Source organism: Pseudorca crassidens, chromosome X, assembly GCF_039906515.1.
Source record: "Pseudorca crassidens isolate mPseCra1 chromosome X, mPseCra1.hap1, whole genome shotgun sequence".
Lineage (NCBI taxonomy): Eukaryota > Metazoa > Chordata > Mammalia > Artiodactyla > Delphinidae > Pseudorca > Pseudorca crassidens.
The window spans coordinates 82405160-82423512 of record NC_090317.1 but is presented as its reverse complement, the minus strand read 5'-3'; positions in this window follow the sequence as shown (position 1 = coordinate 82423512).

Sequence of the window (18353 nt, the reverse complement as noted above, 5' to 3'; positions counted from 1 at the left end):
ACAGTTTCCCATAAACGGGACACATTTGCCAGGCCACCCGTAGGGTTTGCCCAAAGAGGTGGCTTCACGCACCCTGCCCCGCGCAGGGGCACATGTCCGTGACCGGTACGTGTGGCTTGCTTATGTCGAAGAAACCACCAGGTGCGTGACACTTTCACTGCGGGCCACTGCCGGCATTTCGATCAGCGGGCACCACGTTTCTAGCCTATAGCCTGAAACAGACGTCTGCAGTCCTTCTGCAGCAGCAGGAGACACGCTGCCTGCCATCTGTTGAGAGGCATGAGACACTTTTCGGGTACTGGACTTGAGCCCACTTTGTTACCTTCGCGCAGCTACCGAACGCCCCAGAGGTAGAGTGTCTGAGATGGCAAGTCCGAAAGTAACCGCTGCACGTGTCCCGCGTGAGCCATAGATTCTGGTCACCAAAGGAGCACTCTCACGAAATCTTGGATCCCGGAGCTGACACCAAAGTGACCCTGTTCCCGAGGAAATGCTATATGCTGTGAGGGTGGACACCGCTCAGTCTGCCCTGTGCCTGAGGTCCCTGCTTCCGTGTAGCTTCAAGTCCAAGGCAGGTGCCTCTGCGAACGTCTGGTGGAAGAGCCTCTGAAGTGACCCAGCTTTTGCCTCTGCCACTAGGCTCAGGGTCGAGGATGTGAACGAAATTAGCGTCCCCGGTGGGAAGACCTGCTACAGAGTTGAATTCCCATACATTGCAGAGGTGGGCAACCAGCACGTGGGCCAGCAGCAAAGTGCGTTGAAACGATTGGCATCGTATGGGCTTCAGAAGGAGCCCTTAGCGCCCCTCGTTGGAGCCACCGAGCGTCCCGGGCAGCACAGTCCTCCCATAGATAACAGTATGTTCTAGAACCTTGTCGTATGTTTCTCCTGCAGGCAAAGCAGCATGGTACCCCCCCATGCTTCCATCCGGCCCACCTCATCACGGGCATTTGTGAGCTGGGGAGCGACTCGTTTCCCACGCCTCGGCGAAGGCTTACTTTGCAATGGACCTGAGGCCACAGTGCCAACAAGTGTGTGCGATGTTCCGTCCTGTGATCGGAAGCGATTTGGGTGAACACTGGACACCTCAAGCCTCCCTCTACGAGGACTTCCCGCACTCAAGGAACAAACACGAAGCCAGGATTTCTTTGTCGCACACAGCAGTGAACAAAGCCCGGGATTCCATGTAACAACAGCAGCCTGCAACTTGATTTGGGAAGGCTTTGTCCTCCCGTCCACCTGGGCACGCTTTGCCACACTCCACGTCCAGGAGGCACGGACAAAAGATACGATTGACGCTCACAGCCCTCTTCACCGCAGTCCTCCCTGCACTCGGAATGACCCGGAGTTTTCAAAGAGCCGTCGTGGGTGAAACGCTTTCAGGCCCATCTGTCTCCACAGGGCTTGGGATTGGAACTCTGCAAGGCTACCCTGGGATGTGCGTCAAACTGACTTCCGCAGCTTATTCTACTTACGTGGCTCAAGGTCAACACAGCCTTGTAAGGGAGCTGAGGCAGCACACTGCCCCCGAACGTGTGGGACCAGAGACACTATGCGCTCGCCAGACCTGGGTCCCTCTCCCGCTCCACTGGAGGACAACTGCATACGAAATTTTGTTCACCCAGCCTGTCCGGTACACATCCCATTTCCCCTGTGAGGAACTCCGTTCCTATGCAGTCAGAAAAGCTGTCCCTCCACGTACCCTTGAGAAACTCCGAGTGTAGTACTGCGTGACTGAACTCGTGTGTGGCGTGTTGAGAAAAGGCATCCAGGCCTTTCGGAGCCTGCTTTCGCAACTAGCTGGATGAGAGCTGGCCTATCCCGAAGAACTGCGGGTATCCCATTTCTCTCCTCTAGCTCGTCTGTTGCACGTGCACATCCCGTCTAGGGCCAGACGGTCCGTGCATTGCACCCCAGGCTGCCTTTACTCCAAGTTGAACACGGAGCCCAGAGCTCGGGGCAGCATGGAGCTGCCTCTGCCAAAGTGCTAGTTCCCTATCCCCCAAACCCTTGGGTCTCTGCGTTGCACTCCATGGCAGAACTCCAAATCCAGAAAACGGCAATGCTCGTAACGTACCTTTCATCAAACCGGAAAGGAATATAACAGTTTCCCATAAACGGGACACATTTGCCAGGCCACCCGTAGGGTTTGCCCAAAGAGGTGGCTTCACGCACCCTGCCCCGCGCAGGGGCACATGTCCGTGACCGGTATGTGTGGCTTGCTTATGTCGAAGAAACCACCAGGTGCGTGACACTTTCACTGCGGGCCACTGCCGGCATTTCTATCAGCGGGCACCACGTTTCTAGCCTATAGCCTGAAACAGACGTCTGCAGTCCTTCTGCAGCAGCAGGAGACACGCTGCCTGCCATCTGTTGAGAGGCATGAGACACTTTTCGGGTACTGGACTTGAGCCCACTTTGTTACCTTCGCGCAGCTACGGAACGCCCCAGAGGTAGAGTGTCTGAGATGGCAAGTCCGAAAGTAACCGCTGCACGTGTCCCGCGTGAGCCATAGATTCTGGTCACCAAAGGAGCACTCTCACGAAATCTTGGATCCCAGAGCTGACACCAAAGTGACCCTGTTCCCGAGGAAATGCTATATGCTGTGAGGGTGGACACCGCTCAGTCTGCCCTGTGCCTGAGGTCCCTGCTTCCGTGTAGCTTCAAGTCCAAGGCAGGCGCCTCTGCAAACGTCTGGTGGAAGAGCCTCTGAAGTGACCCAGCTTTTGCCTCTGCCACTAGGCTCAGGGTCGAGGATGTGAACGAAATTAGCGTCCCCGGTGGGAAGACCTGCTACAGAGTTGAATTCCCATACATTGCAGAGGTGGGCAACCAGCACGTGGGCCAGCAGCAAAGTGCGTTGAAACGATTGGCATCGTATGGGCTTCAGAAGGAGCCCTTAGCGCCCCTCGTTGGAGCCACCGAGCGTCCCGGGCAGCACAGTCCTCCCATAGATAACAGTATGTTCTAGAACCTTGTCGTATGTTTCTCCTGCAGGCAAAGCAGCATGGTACCCCCCCATGCTTCCATCCGGCCCACCTCATCACGGGCATTTGTGAGCTGGGGAGCGACTCGTTTCCCACGCCTCGGCGAAGGCTTACTTTGCAATGGACCTGAGGCCACAGTGCCAACAAGTGTGTGCGATGTTCCGTCCTGTGATCGGAAGCGATTTGGGTGAACACTGGACACCTCAAGCCTCCCTCTACGAGGACTTCCCGCACTCAAGGAACAAACACGAAGCCAGGATTTCTTTGTCGCACACAGCAGTGAACAAAGCCCGGGATTCCATGTAACAACAGCAGCCTGCAACTTGATTTGGGAAGGCTTTGTCCTCCCGTCCACCTGGGCACGCTTTGCCACACTCCACGTCCAGGAGGCACGGACAAAAGATACGATTGACGCTCACAGCCCTCTTCACCGCAGTCCTCCCTGCACTCGGAATGACCCGGAGTTTTCAAAGAGCCGTCGTGGGTGAAACGCTTTCAGGCCCATCTGTCTCCACAGGGCTTGGGATTGGAACTCTGCAAGGCTACCCTGGGATGTGCGTCAAACTGACTTCCGCAGCTTATTCTACTTACGTGGCTCAAGGTCAACACAGCCTTGTAAGGGAGCTGAGGCAGCACACTGCCCCCGAACGTGTGGGACCAGAGACACTATGCGCTCGCCAGACCTGGGTCCCTCTCCCGCTCCACTGGAGGACAACTGCATACGAAATTTTGTTCACCCAGCCTGTCCGGTACACATCCCATTTCCCCTGTGAGGAACTCCGTTCCTATGCAGTCAGAAAAGCTGTCCCTCCACGTACCCTTGAGAAACTCCGAGTGTAGTACTGCGTGACTGAACTCGTGTGTGGCGTGTTGAGAAAAGGCATCCAGGCCTTTCGGAGCCTGCTTTCGCAACTAGCTGGATGAGAGCTGGCCTATCCCGAAGAACTGCGGGTATCCCATTTCTCTCCTCTAGCTCGTCTGTTGCACGTGCACATCCCGTCTAGGGCCAGACGGTCCGTGCATTGCACCCCAGGCTGCCTTTACTCCAAGTTGAACACGGAGCCCAGAGCTCGGGGCAGCATGGAGCTGCCTCTGCCAAAGTGCTAGTTCCCTATCCCCCAAACCCTTGGGTCTCTGCGTTGCACTCCATGGCAGAACTCCAAATCCAGAAAACGGCAATGCTCGTAACGGACCTTTCATCAAACCGGAAAGGAATATAACAGTTTCCCATAAACGGGACACATTTGCCAGGCCACCCGTAGGGTTTGCCCAAAGAGGTGGCTTCACGCACCCTGCCCCGCGCAGGGGCACATGTCCGTGACCGGTACGTGTGGCTTGCTTATGTCGAAGAAACCACCAGGTGCGTGACACTTTCACTGCGGGCCACTGCCGGCATTTCTATCAGCGGGCACCACGTTTCTAGCCTATAGCCTGAAACAGACGTCTGCAGTCCTTCTGCAGCAGCAGGAGACACGCTGCCTGCCATCTGTTGAGAGGCATGAGACACTTTTCGGGTACTGGACTTGAGCCCACTTTGTTACCTTCGCGCAGCTACCGAACGCCCCAGAGGTAGAGTGTCTGAGATGGCAAGTCCGAAAGTAACCGCTGCACGTGTCCCGCGTGAGCCATAGATTCTGGTCACCAAAGGAGCACTCTCACGAAATCTTGGATCCCAGAGCTGACACCAAAGTGACCCTGTTCCCGAGGAAATGCTATATGCTGTGAGGGTGGACACCGCTCAGTCTGCCCTGTGCCTGAGGTCCCTGCTTCCGTGTAGCTTCAAGTCCAAGGCAGGCGCCTCTGCAAACGTCTGGTGGAAGAGCCTCTGAAGTGACCCAGCTTTTGCCTCTGCCACTAGGCTCAGGGTCGAGGATGTGAACGAAATTAGCGTCCCCGGTGGGAAGACCTGCTACAGAGTTGAATTCCCATACATTGCAGAGGTGGGCAACCAGCACGTGGGCCAGCAGCAAAGTGCGTTGAAACGATTGGCATCGTATGGGCTTCAGAAGGAGCCCTTAGCGCCCCTCGTTGGAGCCACCGAGCGTCCCGGGCAGCACAGTCCTCCCATAGATAACAGTATGTTCTAGAACCTTGTCGTATGTTTCTCCTGCAGGCAAAGCAGCATGGTACCCCCCCATGCTTCCATCCGGCCCACCTCATCACGGGCATTTGTGAGCTGGGGAGCGACTCGTTTCCCACGCCTCGGCGAAGGCTTACTTTGCAATGGACCTGAGGCCACAGTGCCAACAAGTGTGTGCGATGTTCCGTCCTGTGATCGGAAGCGATTTGGGTGAACGCTGGACACCTCAAGCCTCCCTCTACGAGGACTTCCCGCACTCAAGGAACAAACACGAAGCCAGGATTTCTTTGTCGCACACAGCAGTGAACAAAGCCCGGGATTCCATGTAACAACAGCAGCCTGCAACTTGATTTGGGAAGGCTTTGTCCTCCCGTCCACCTGGGCACGCTTTGCCACACTCCACGTCCAGGAGGCACGGACAAAAGATACGATTGACGCTCACAGCCCTCTTCACCGCAGTCCTCCCTGCACTCGGAATGACCCGGAGTTTTCAAAGAGCCGTCGTGGGTGAAACGCTTTCAGGCCCATCTGTCTCCACAGGGCTTGGGATTGGAACTCTGCAAGGCTACCCTGGGATGTGCGTCAAACTGACTTCCGCAGCTTATTCTACTTACGTGGCTCAAGGTCAACACAGCCTTGTAAGGGAGCTGAGGCAGCACACTGCCCCCGAACGTGTGGGACCAGAGACACTATGCGCTCGCCAGACCTGGGTCCCTCTCCCGCTCCACTGGAGGACAACTGCATACGAAATTTTGTTCACCCAGCCTGTCCGGTACACATCCCATTTCCCCTGTGAGGAACTCCGTTCCTATGCAGTCAGAAAAGCTGTCCCTCCACGTACCCTTGAGAAACTCCGAGTGTAGTACTGCGTGACTGAACTCGTGTGTGGCGTGTTGAGAAAAGGCATCCAGGCCTTTCGGAGCCTGCTTTCGCAACTAGCTGGATGAGAGCTGGCCTATCCCGAAGAACTGCGGGTATCCCATTTCTCTCCTCTAGCTCGTCTGTTGCACGTGCACATCCCGTCTAGGGCCAGACGGTCCGTGCATTGCACCCCAGGCTGCCTTTACTCCAAGTTGAACACGGAGCCCAGAGCTCGGGGCAGCATGGAGCTGCCTCTGCCAAAGTGCTAGTTCCCTATCCCCCAAACCCTTGGGTCTCTGCGTTGCACTCCATGGCAGAACTCCAAATCCAGAAAACGGCAATGCTCGTAACGTACCTTTCATCAAACCGGAAAGGAATATAACAGTTTCCCATAAACGGGACACATTTGCCAGGCCACCCGTAGGGTTTGCCCAAAGAGGTGGCTTCACGCACCCTGCCCCGCGCAGGGGCACATGTCCGTGACCGGTACGTGTGGCTTGCTTATGTCGAAGAAACCACCAGGTGCGTGACACTTTCACTGCGGGCCACTGCCGGCATTTCTATCAGCGGGCACCACGTTTCTAGCCTATAGCCTGAAACAGACGTCTGCAGTCCTTCTGCAGCAGCAGGAGACACGCTGCCTGCCATCTGTTGAGAGGCATGAGACACTTTTCGGGTACTGGACTTGAGCCCACTTTGTTACCTTCGCGCAGCTACCGAACGCCCCAGAGGTAGAGTGTCTGAGATGGCAAGTCCGAAAGTAACCGCTGCACGTGTCCCGCGTGAGCCATAGATTCTGGTCACCAAAGGAGCACTCTCACGAAATCTTGGATCCCAGAGCTGACACCAAAGTGACCCTGTTCCCGAGGAAATGCTATATGCTGTGAGGGTGGACACCGCTCAGTCTGCCCTGTGCCTGAGGTCCCTGCTTCCGTGTAGCTTCAAGTCCAAGGCAGGCGCCTCTGCGAACGTCTGGTGGAAGAGCCTCTGAAGTGACCCAGCTTTTGCCTCTGCCACTAGGCTCAGGGTCGAGGATGTGAACGAAATTAGCGTCCCCGGTGGGAAGACCTGCTACAGAGTTGAATTCCCATACATTGCAGAGGTGGGCAACCAGCACGTGGGCCAGCAGCAAAGTGCGTTGAAACGATTGGCATCGTATGGGCTTCAGAAGGAGCCCTTAGCGCCCCTCGTTGGAGCCACCGAGCGTCCCGGGCAGCACAGTCCTCCCATAGATAACAGTATGTTCTAGAACCTTGTCGTATGTTTCTCCTGCAGGCAAAGCAGCATGGTACCCCCCCATGCTTCCATCCGGCCCACCTCATCACGGGCATTTGTGAGCTGGGGAGCGACTCGTTTCCCACGCCTCGGCGAAGGCTTACTTTGCAATGGACCTGAGGCCACAGTGCCAACAAGTGTGTGCGATGTTCCGTCCTGTGATCGGAAGCGATTTGGGTGAACACTGGACACCTCAAGCCTCCCTCTACGAGGACTTCCCGCACTCAAGGAACAAACACGAAGCCAGGATTTCTTTGTCGCACACAGCAGTGAACAAAGCCCGGGATTCCATGTAACAACAGCAGCCTGCAACTTGATTTGGGAAGGCTTTGTCCTCCCGTCCACCTGGGCACGCTTTGCCACACTCCACGTCCAGGAGGCACGGACAAAAGATACGATTGACGCTCACAGCCCTCTTCACCGCAGTCCTCCCTGCACTCGGAATGACCCGGAGTTTTCAAAGAGCCGTCGTGGGTGAAACGCTTTCAGGCCCATCTGTCTCCACAGGGCTTGGGATTGGAACTCTGCAAGGCTACCCTGGGATGTGCGTCAAACTGACTTCCGCAGCTTATTCTACTTACGTGGCTCAAGGTCAACACAGCCTTGTAAGGGAGCTGAGGCAGCACACTGCCCCCGAACGTGTGGGACCAGAGACACTATGCGCTCGCCAGACCTGGGTCCCTCTCCCGCTCCACTGGAGGACAACTGCATACGAAATTTTGTTCACCCAGCCTGTCCGGTACACATCCCATTTCCCCTGTGAGGAACTCCGTTCCTACGCAGTCAGAAAAGCTGTCCCTCCACGTACCCTTGAGAAACTCCGAGTGTAGTACTGCGTGACTGAACTCGTGTGTGGCGTGTTGAGAAAAGGCATCCAGGCCTTTCGGAGCCTGCTTTCGCAACTAGCTGGATGAGAGCTGGCCTATCCCGAAGAACTGCGGGTATCCCATTTCTCTCCTCTAGCTCGTCTGTTGCACGTGCACATCCCGTCTAGGGCCAGACGGTCCGTGCATTGCACCCCAGGCTGCCTTTACTCCAAGTTGAACACGGAGCCCAGAGCTCGGGGCAGCATGGAGCTGCCTCTGCCAAAGTGCTAGCTCCCTATCCCCCAAACCCTTGGGTCTCTGCGTTGCACTCCATGGCAGAACTCCAAATCCAGAAAACGGCAATGCTCGTAACGGACCTTTCATCAAACCGGAAAGGAATATAACAGTTTCCCATAAACGGGACACATTTGCCAGGCCACCCGTAGGGTTTGCCCAAAGAGGTGGCTTCACGCACCCTGCCCCGCGCAGGGGCACATGTCCGTGACCGGTACGTGTGGCTTGCTTATGTCGAAGAAACCACCAGGTGCGTGACACTTTCACTGCGGGCCACTGCCGGCATTTCGATCAGCGGGCACCACGTTTCTAGCCTATAGCCTGAAACAGACGTCTGCAGTCCTTCTGCAGCAGCAGGAGACACGCTGCCTGCCATCTGTTGAGAGGCATGAGACACTTTTCGGGTACTGGACTTGAGCCCACTTTGTTACCTTCGCGCAGCTACCGAACGCCCCAGAGGTAGAGTGTCTGAGATGGCAAGTCCGAAAGTAACCGCTGCACGTGTCCCGCGTGAGCCATAGATTCTGGTCACCAAAGGAGCACTCTCACGAAATCTTGGATCCCGGAGCTGACACCAAAGTGACCCTGTTCCCGAGGAAATGCTATATGCTGTGAGGGTGGACACCGCTCAGTCTGCCCTGTGCCTGAGGTCCCTGCTTCCGTGTAGCTTCAAGTCCAAGGCAGGCGCCTCTGCGAACGTCTGGTGGAAGAGCCTCTGAAGTGACCCAGCTTTTGCCTCTGCCACTAGGCTCAGGGTCGAGGATGTGAACGAAATTAGCGTCCCCGGTGGGAAGACCTGCTACAGAGTTGAATTCCCATACATTGCAGAGGTGGGCAACCAGCACGTGGGCCAGCAGCAAAGTGCGTTGAAACGATTGGCATCGTATGGGCTTCAGAAGGAGCCCTTAGCGCCCCTCGTTGGAGCCACCGAGCGTCCCGGGCAGCACAGTCCTCCCATAGATAACAGTATGTTCTAGAACCTTGTCGTATGTTTCTCCTGCAGGCAAAGCAGCATGGTACCCCCCCATGCTTCCATCCGGCCCACCTCATCACGGGCATTTGTGAGCTGGGGAGCGACTCGTTTCCCACGCCTCGGCGAAGGCTTACTTTGCAATGGACCTGAGGCCACAGTGCCAACAAGTGTGTGCGATGTTCCGTCCTGTGATCGGAAGCGATTTGGGTGAACACTGGACACCTCAAGCCTCCCTCTACGAGGACTTCCCGCACTCAAGGAACAAACACGAAGCCAGGATTTCTTTGTCGCACACAGCAGTGAACAAAGCCCGGGATTCCATGTAACAACAGCAGCCTGCAACTTGATTTGGGAAGGCTTTGTCCTCCCGTCCACCTGGGCACGCTTTGCCACACTCCACGTCCAGGAGGCACGGACAAAAGATACGATTGACGCTCACAGCCCTCTTCACCGCAGTCCTCCCTGCACTCGGAATGACCCGGAGTTTTCAAAGAGCCGTCGTGGGTGAAACGCTTTCAGGCCCATCTGTCTCCACAGGGCTTGGGATTGGAACTCTGCAAGGCTACCCTGGGATGTGCGTCAAACTGACTTCCGCAGCTTATTCTACTTACGTGGCTCAAGGTCAACACAGCCTTGTAAGGGAGCTGAGGCAGCACACTGCCCCCGAACGTGTGGGACCAGAGACACTATGCGCTCGCCAGACCTGGGTCCCTCTCCCGCTCCACTGGAGGACAACTGCATACGAAATTTTGTTCACCCAGCCTGTCCGGTACACATCCCATTTCCCCTGTGAGGAACTCCGTTCCTACGCAGTCAGAAAAGCTGTCCCTCCACGTACCCTTGAGAAACTCCGAGTGTAGTACTGCGTGACTGAACTCGTGTGTGGCGTGTTGAGAAAAGGCATCCAGGCCTTTCGGAGCCTGCTTTCGCAACTAGCTGGATGAGAGCTGGCCTATCCCGAAGAACTGCGGGTATCCCATTTCTCTCCTCTAGCTCGTCTGTTGCACGTGCACATCCCGTCTAGGGCCAGACGGTCCGTGCATTGCACCCCAGGCTGCCTTTACTCCAAGTTGAACACGGAGCCCAGAGCTCGGGGCAGCATGGAGCTGCCTCTGCCAAAGTGCTAGCTCCCTATCCCCCAAACCCTTGGGTCTCTGCGTTGCACTCCATGGCAGAACTCCAAATCCAGAAAACGGCAATGCTCGTAACGGACCTTTCATCAAACCGGAAAGGAATATAACAGTTTCCCATAAACGGGACACATTTGCCAGGCCACCCGTAGGGTTTGCCCAAAGAGGTGGCTTCACGCACCCTGCCCCGCGCAGGGGCACATGTCCGTGACCGGTACGTGTGGCTTGCTTATGTCGAAGAAACCACCAGGTGCGTGACACTTTCACTGCGGGCCACTGCCGGCATTTCGATCAGCGGGCACCACGTTTCTAGCCTATAGCCTGAAACAGACGTCTGCAGTCCTTCTGCAGCAGCAGGAGACACGCTGCCTGCCATCTGTTGAGAGGCATGAGACACTTTTCGGGTACTGGACTTGAGCCCACTTTGTTACCTTCGCGCAGCTACCGAACGCCCCAGAGGTAGAGTGTCTGAGATGGCAAGTCCAAAAGTAACCGCTGCACGTGTCCCGCGTGAGCCATAGATTCTGGTCACCAAAGGAGCACTCTCACGAAATCTTGGATCCCGGAGCTGACACCAAAGTGACCCTGTTCCCGAGGAAATGCTATATGCTGTGAGGGTGGACACCGCTCAGTCTGCCCTGTGCCTGAGGTCCCTGCTTCCGTGTAGCTTCAAGTCCAAGGCAGGCGCCTCTGCGAACGTCTGGTGGAAGAGCCTCTGAAGTGACCCAGCTTTTGCCTCTGCCACTAGGCTCAGGGTCGAGGATGTGAACGAAATTAGCGTCCCCGGTGGGAAGACCTGCTACAGAGTTGAATTCCCATACATTGCAGAGGTGGGCAACCAGCACGTGGGCCAGCAGCAAAGTGCGTTGAAACGATTGGCATCGTATGGGCTTCAGAAGGAGCCCTTAGCGCCCCTCGTTGGAGCCACCGAGCGTCCCGGGCAGCACAGTCCTCCCATAGATAACAGTATGTTCTAGAACCTTGTCGTATGTTTCTCCTGCAGGCAAAGCAGCATGGTACCCCCCCATGCTTCCATCCGGCCCACCTCATCACGGGCATTTGTGAGCTGGGGAGCGACTCGTTTCCCACGCCTCGGCGAAGGCTTACTTTGCAATGGACCTGAGGCCACAGTGCCAACAAGTGTGTGCGATGTTCCGTCCTGTGATCGGAAGCGATTTGGGTGAACACTGGACACCTCAAGCCTCCCTCTACGAGGACTTCCCGCACTCAAGGAACAAACACGAAGCCAGGATTTCTTTGTCGCACACAGCAGTGAACAAAGCCCGGGATTCCATGTAACAACAGCAGCCTGCAACTTGATTTGGGAAGGCTTTGTCCTCCCGTCCACCTGGGCACGCTTTGCCACACTCCACGTCCAGGAGGCACGGACAAAAGATACGATTGACGCTCACAGCCCTCTTCACCGCAGTCCTCCCTGCACTCGGAATGACCCGGAGTTTTCAAAGAGCCGTCGTGGGTGAAACGCTTTCAGGCCCATCTGTCTCCACAGGGCTTGGGATTGGAACTCTGCAAGGCTACCCTGGGATGTGCGTCAAACTGACTTCCGCAGCTTATTCTACTTACGTGGCTCAAGGTCAACACAGCCTTGTAAGGGAGCTGAGGCAGCACACTGCCCCCGAACGTGTGGGACCAGAGACACTATGCGCTCGCCAGACCTGGGTCCCTCTCCCGCTCCACTGGAGGACAACTGCATACGAAATTTTGTTCACCCAGCCTGTCCGGTACACATCCCATTTCCCCTGTGAGGAACTCCGTTCCTACGCAGTCAGAAAAGCTGTCCCTCCACGTACCCTTGAGAAACTCCGAGTGTAGTACTGCGTGACTGAACTCGTGTGTGGCGTGTTGAGAAAAGGCATCCAGGCCTTTCGGAGCCTGCTTTCGCAACTAGCTGGATGAGAGCTGGCCTATCCCGAAGAACTGCGGGTATCCCATTTCTCTCCTCTAGCTCGTCTGTTGCACGTGCACATCCCGTCTAGGGCCAGACGGTCCGTGCATTGCACCCCAGGCTGCCTTTACTCCAAGTTGAACACGGAGCCCAGAGCTCGGGGCAGCATGGAGCTGCCTCTGCCAAAGTGCTAGCTCCCTATCCCCCAAACCCTTGGGTCTCTGCGTTGCACTCCATGGCAGAACTCCAAATCCAGAAAACGGCAATGCTCGTAACGGACCTTTCATCAAACCGGAAAGGAATATAACAGTTTCCCATAAACGGGACACATTTGCCAGGCCACCCGTAGGGTTTGCCCAAAGAGGTGGCTTCACGCACCCTGCCCCGCGCAGGGGCACATGTCCGTGACCGGTACGTGTGGCTTGCTTATGTCGAAGAAACCACCAGGTGCGTGACACTTTCACTGCGGGCCACTGCCGGCATTTCGATCAGCGGGCACCACGTTTCTAGCCTATAGCCTGAAACAGACGTCTGCAGTCCTTCTGCAGCAGCAGGAGACACGCTGCCTGCCATCTGTTGAGAGGCATGAGACACTTTTCGGGTACTGGACTTGAGCCCACTTTGTTACCTTCGCGCAGCTACCGAACGCCCCAGAGGTAGAGTGTCTGAGATGGCAAGTCCAAAAGTAACCGCTGCACGTGTCCCGCGTGAGCCATAGATTCTGGTCACCAAAGGAGCACTCTCACGAAATCTTGGATCCCGGAGCTGACACCAAAGTGACCCTGTTCCCGAGGAAATGCTATATGCTGTGAGGGTGGACACCGCTCAGTCTGCCCTGTGCCTGAGGTCCCTGCTTCCGTGTAGCTTCAAGTCCAAGGCAGGCGCCTCTGCGAACGTCTGGTGGAAGAGCCTCTGAAGTGACCCAGCTTTTGCCTCTGCCACTAGGCTCAGGGTCGAGGATGTGAACGAAATTAGCGTCCCCGGTGGGAAGACCTGCTACAGAGTTGAATTCCCATACATTGCAGAGGTGGGCAACCAGCACGTGGGCCAGCAGCAAAGTGCGTTGAAACGATTGGCATCGTATGGGCTTCAGAAGGAGCCCTTAGCGCCCCTCGTTGGAGCCACCGAGCGTCCCGGGCAGCACAGTCCTCCCATAGATAACAGTATGTTCTAGAACCTTGTCGTATGTTTCTCCTGCAGGCAAAGCAGCATGGTACCCCCCCATGCTTCCATCCGGCCCACCTCATCACGGGCATTTGTGAGCTGGGGAGCGACTCGTTTCCCACGCCTCGGCGAAGGCTTACTTTGCAATGGACCTGAGGCCACAGTGCCAACAAGTGTGTGCGATGTTCCGTCCTGTGATCGGAAGCGATTTGGGTGAACACTGGACACCTCAAGCCTCCCTCTACGAGGACTTCCCGCACTCAAGGAACAAACACGAAGCCAGGATTTCTTTGTCGCACACAGCAGTGAACAAAGCCCGGGATTCCATGTAACAACAGCAGCCTGCAACTTGATTTGGGAAGGCTTTGTCCTCCCGTCCACCTGGGCACGCTTTGCCACACTCCACGTCCAGGAGGCACGGACAAAAGATACGATTGACGCTCACAGCCCTCTTCACCGCAGTCCTCCCTGCACTCGGAATGACCCGGAGTTTTCAAAGAGCCGTCGTGGGTGAAACGCTTTCAGGCCCATCTGTCTCCACAGGGCTTGGGATTGGAACTCTGCAAGGCTACCCTGGGATGTGCGTCAAACTGACTTCCGCAGCTTATTCTACTTACGTGGCTCAAGGTCAACACAGCCTTGTAAGGGAGCTGAGGCAGCACACTGCCCCCGAACGTGTGGGACCAGAGACACTATGCGCTCGCCAGACCTGGGTCCCTCTCCCGCTCCACTGGAGGACAACTGCATACGAAATTTTGTTCACCCAGCCTGTCCGGTACACATCCCATTTCCCCTGTGAGGAACTCCGTTCCTACGCAGTCAGAAAAGCTGTCCCTCCACGTACCCTTGAGAAACTCCGAGTGTAGTACTGCGTGACTGAACTCGTGTGTGGCGTGTTGAGAAAAGGCATCCAGGCCTTTCGGAGCCTGCTTTCGCAACTAGCTGGATGAGAGCTGGCCTATCCCGAAGAACTGCGGGTATCCCATTTCTCTCCTCTAGCTCGTCTGTTGCACGTGCACATCCCGTCTAGGGCCAGACGGTCCGTGCATTGCACCCCAGGCTGCCTTTACTCCAAGTTGAACACGGAGCCCAGAGCTCGGGGCAGCATGGAGCTGCCTCTGCCAAAGTGCTAGCTCCCTATCCCCCAAACCCTTGGGTCTCTGCGTTGCACTCCATGGCAGAACTCCAAATCCAGAAAACGGCAATGCTCGTAACGGACCTTTCATCAAACCGGAAAGGAATATAACAGTTTCCCATAAACGGGACACATTTGCCAGGCCACCCGTAGGGTTTGCCCAAAGAGGTGGCTTCACGCACCCTGCCCCGCGCAGGGGCACATGTCCGTGACCGGTACGTGTGGCTTGCTTATGTCGAAGAAACCACCAGGTGCGTGACACTTTCACTGCGGGCCACTGCCGGCATTTCTATCAGCGGGCACCACGTTTCTAGCCTATAGCCTGAAACAGACGTCTGCAGTCCTTCTGCAGCAGCAGGAGACACGCTGCCTGCCATCTGTTGAGAGGCATGAGACACTTTTCGGGTACTGGACTTGAGCCCACTTTGTTACCTTCGCGCAGCTACCGAACGCCCCAGAGGTAGAGTGTCTGAGATGGCAAGTCCGAAAGTAACCGCTGCACGTGTCCCGCGTGAGCCATAGATTCTGGTCACCAAAGGAGCACTCTCACGAAATCTTGGATCCCGGAGCTGACACCAAAGTGACCCTGTTCCCGAGGAAATGCTATATGCTGTGAGGGTGGACACCGCTCAGTCTGCCCTGTGCCTGAGGTCCCTGCTTCCGTGTAGCTTCAAGTCCAAGGCAGGCGCCTCTGCGAACGTCTGGTGGAAGAGCCTCTGAAGTGACCCAGCTTTTGCCTCTGCCACTAGGCTCAGGGTCGAGGATGTGAACGAAATTAGCGTCCCCGGTGGGAAGACCTGCTACAGAGTTGAATTCCCATACATTGCAGAGGTGGGCAACCAGCACGTGGGCCAGCAGCAAAGTGCGTTGAAACGATTGGCATCGTATGGGCTTCAGAAGGAGCCCTTAGCGCCCCTCGTTGGAGCCACCGAGCGTCCCGGGCAGCACAGTCCTCCCATAGATAACAGTATGTTCTAGAACCTTGTCGTATGTTTCTCCTGCAGGCAAAGCAGCATGGTACCCCCCCATGCTTCCATCCGGCCCACCTCATCACGGGCATTTGTGAGCTGGGGAGCGACTCGTTTCCCACGCCTCGGCGAAGGCTTACTTTGCAATGGACCTGAGGCCACAGTGCCAACAAGTGTGTGCGATGTTCCGTCCTGTGATCGGAAGCGATTTGGGTGAACACTGGACACCTCAAGCCTCCCTCTACGAGGACTTCCCGCACTCAAGGAACAAACACGAAGCCAGGATTTCTTTGTCGCACACAGCAGTGAACAAAGCCCGGGATTCCATGTAACAACAGCAGCCTGCAACTTGATTTGGGAAGGCTTTGTCCTCCCGTCCACCTGGGCACGCTTTGCCACACTCCACGTCCAGGAGGCACGGACAAAAGATACGATTGACGCTCACAGCCCTCTTCACCGCAGTCCTCCCTGCACTCGGAATGACCCGGAGTTTTCAAAGAGCCGTCGTGGGTGAAACGCTTTCAGGCCCATCTGTCTCCACAGGGCTTGGGATTGGAACTCTGCAAGGCTACCCTGGGATGTGCGTCAAACTGACTTCCGCAGCTTATTCTACTTACGTGGCTCAAGGTCAACACAGCCTTGTAAGGGAGCTGAGGCAGCACACTGCCCCCGAACGTGTGGGACCAGAGACACTATGCGCTCGCCAGACCTGGGTCCCTCTCCCGCTCCACTGGAGGACAACTGCATACGAAATTTTGTTCACCCAGCCTGTCCGGTACACATCCCATTTCCCCTGTGAGGAACTCCGTTCCTACGCAGTCAGAAAAGCTGTCCCTCCACATACCCTTGAGAAACTCCGAGTGTAGTACTGCGTGACTGAACTCGTGTGTGGCGTGTTGAGAAAAGGCATCCAGGCCTTTCGGAGCCTGCTTTCGCAACTAGCTGGATGAGAGCTGGCCTATCCCGAAGAACTGCGGGTATCCCATTTCTCTCCTCTAGCTCGTCTGTTGCACGTGCACATCCCGTCTAGGGCCAGACGGTCCGTGCATTGCACCCCAGGCTGCCTTTACTCCAAGTTGAACACGGAGCCCAGAGCTCGGGGCAGCATGGAGCTGCCTCTGCCAAAGTGCTAGCTCCCTATCCCCCAAACCCTTGGGTCTCTGCGTTGCACTCCATGGCAGAACTCCAAATCCAGAAAACGGCAATGCTCGTAACGGACCTTTCATCAAACCGGAAAGGAATATAACAGTTTCCCATAAACGGGACACATTTGCCAGGCCACCCGTAGGGTTTGCCCAAAGAGGTGGCTTCACGCACCCTGCCCCGCGCAGGGGCACATGTCCGTGACCGGTACGTGTGGCTTGCTTATGTCGAAGAAACCACCAGGTGCGTGACACTTTCACTGCGGGCCACTGCCGGCATTTCGATCAGCGGGCACCACGTTTCTAGCCTATAGCCTGAAACAGACGTCTGCAGTCCTTCTGCAGCAGCAGGAGACACGCTGCCTGCCATCTGTTGAGAGGCATGAGACACTTTTCGGGTACTGGACGTGAGCCCACTTTGTTACCTTCGCGCAGCTACCGAACGCCCCAGAGGTAGAGTGTCTGAGATGGCAAGTCCAAAAGTAACCGCTGCACGTGTCCCGCGTGAGCCATAGATTCTGGTCACCAAAGGAGCACTCTCACGAAATCTTGGATCCCGGAGCTGACACCAAAGTGACCCTGTTCCCGAGGAAATGCTATATGCTGTGAGGGTGGACACCGCTCAGTCTGCCCTGTGCCTGAGGTCCCTGCTTCCGTGTAGCTTCAAGTCCAAGGCAGGCGCCTCTGCGAACGTCTGGTGGAAGAGCCTCTGAAGTGACCCAGCTTTTGCCTCTGCCACTAGGCTCAGGGTCGAGGATGTGAACGAAATTAGCGTCCCCGGTGGGAAGACCTGCTACAGAGTTGAATTCCCATACATTGCAGAGGTGGGCAACCAGCACGTGGGCCAGCAGCAAAGTGCGTTGAAACGATTGGCATCGTATGGGCTTCAGAAGGAGCCCTTAGCGCCCCTCGTTGGAGCCACCGAGCGTCCCGGGCAGCACAGTCCTCCCATAGATAACAGTATGTTCTAGAACCTTGTCGTATGTTTCTCCTGCAGGCAAAGCAGCATGGTACCCCCCCATGCTTCCATCCGGCCCACCTCATCACGGGCATTTGTGAGCTGGGGAGCGACTCGTTTCCCACGCCTCGGCGAAGGCTTACTTTGCAATGGACCTGAGGCCACAGTGCCAACAAGTGTGTGCGATGTTCCGTCCTGTGATCGGAAGCGATTTGGGTGAACACTGGACACCTCAAGCCTCCCTCTACGAGGACTTCCCGCACTCAAGGAACAAACACGAAGCCAGGATTTCTTTGTCGCACACAGCAGTGAACAAAGCCCGGGATTCCATGTAACAACAGCAGCCTGCAACTTGATTTGGGAAGGCTTTGTCCTCCCGTCCACCTGGGCACGCTTTGCCACACTCCACGTCCAGGAGGCACGGACAAAAGATACGATTGACGCTCACAGCCCTCTTCACCGCAGTCCTCCCTGCACTCGGAATGACCCGGAGTTTTCAAAGAGCCGTCGTGGGTGAAACGATTTCAGGCCCATCTGTCTCCACAGGGCTTGGGATTGGAACTCTGCAAGGCTACCCTGGGATGTGCGTCAAACTGACTTCCGCAGCTTATTCTACTTACGTGGCTCAATGTCAACACAGCCTTGTAAGGGAGCTGAGGCAGCACACTGCCCCC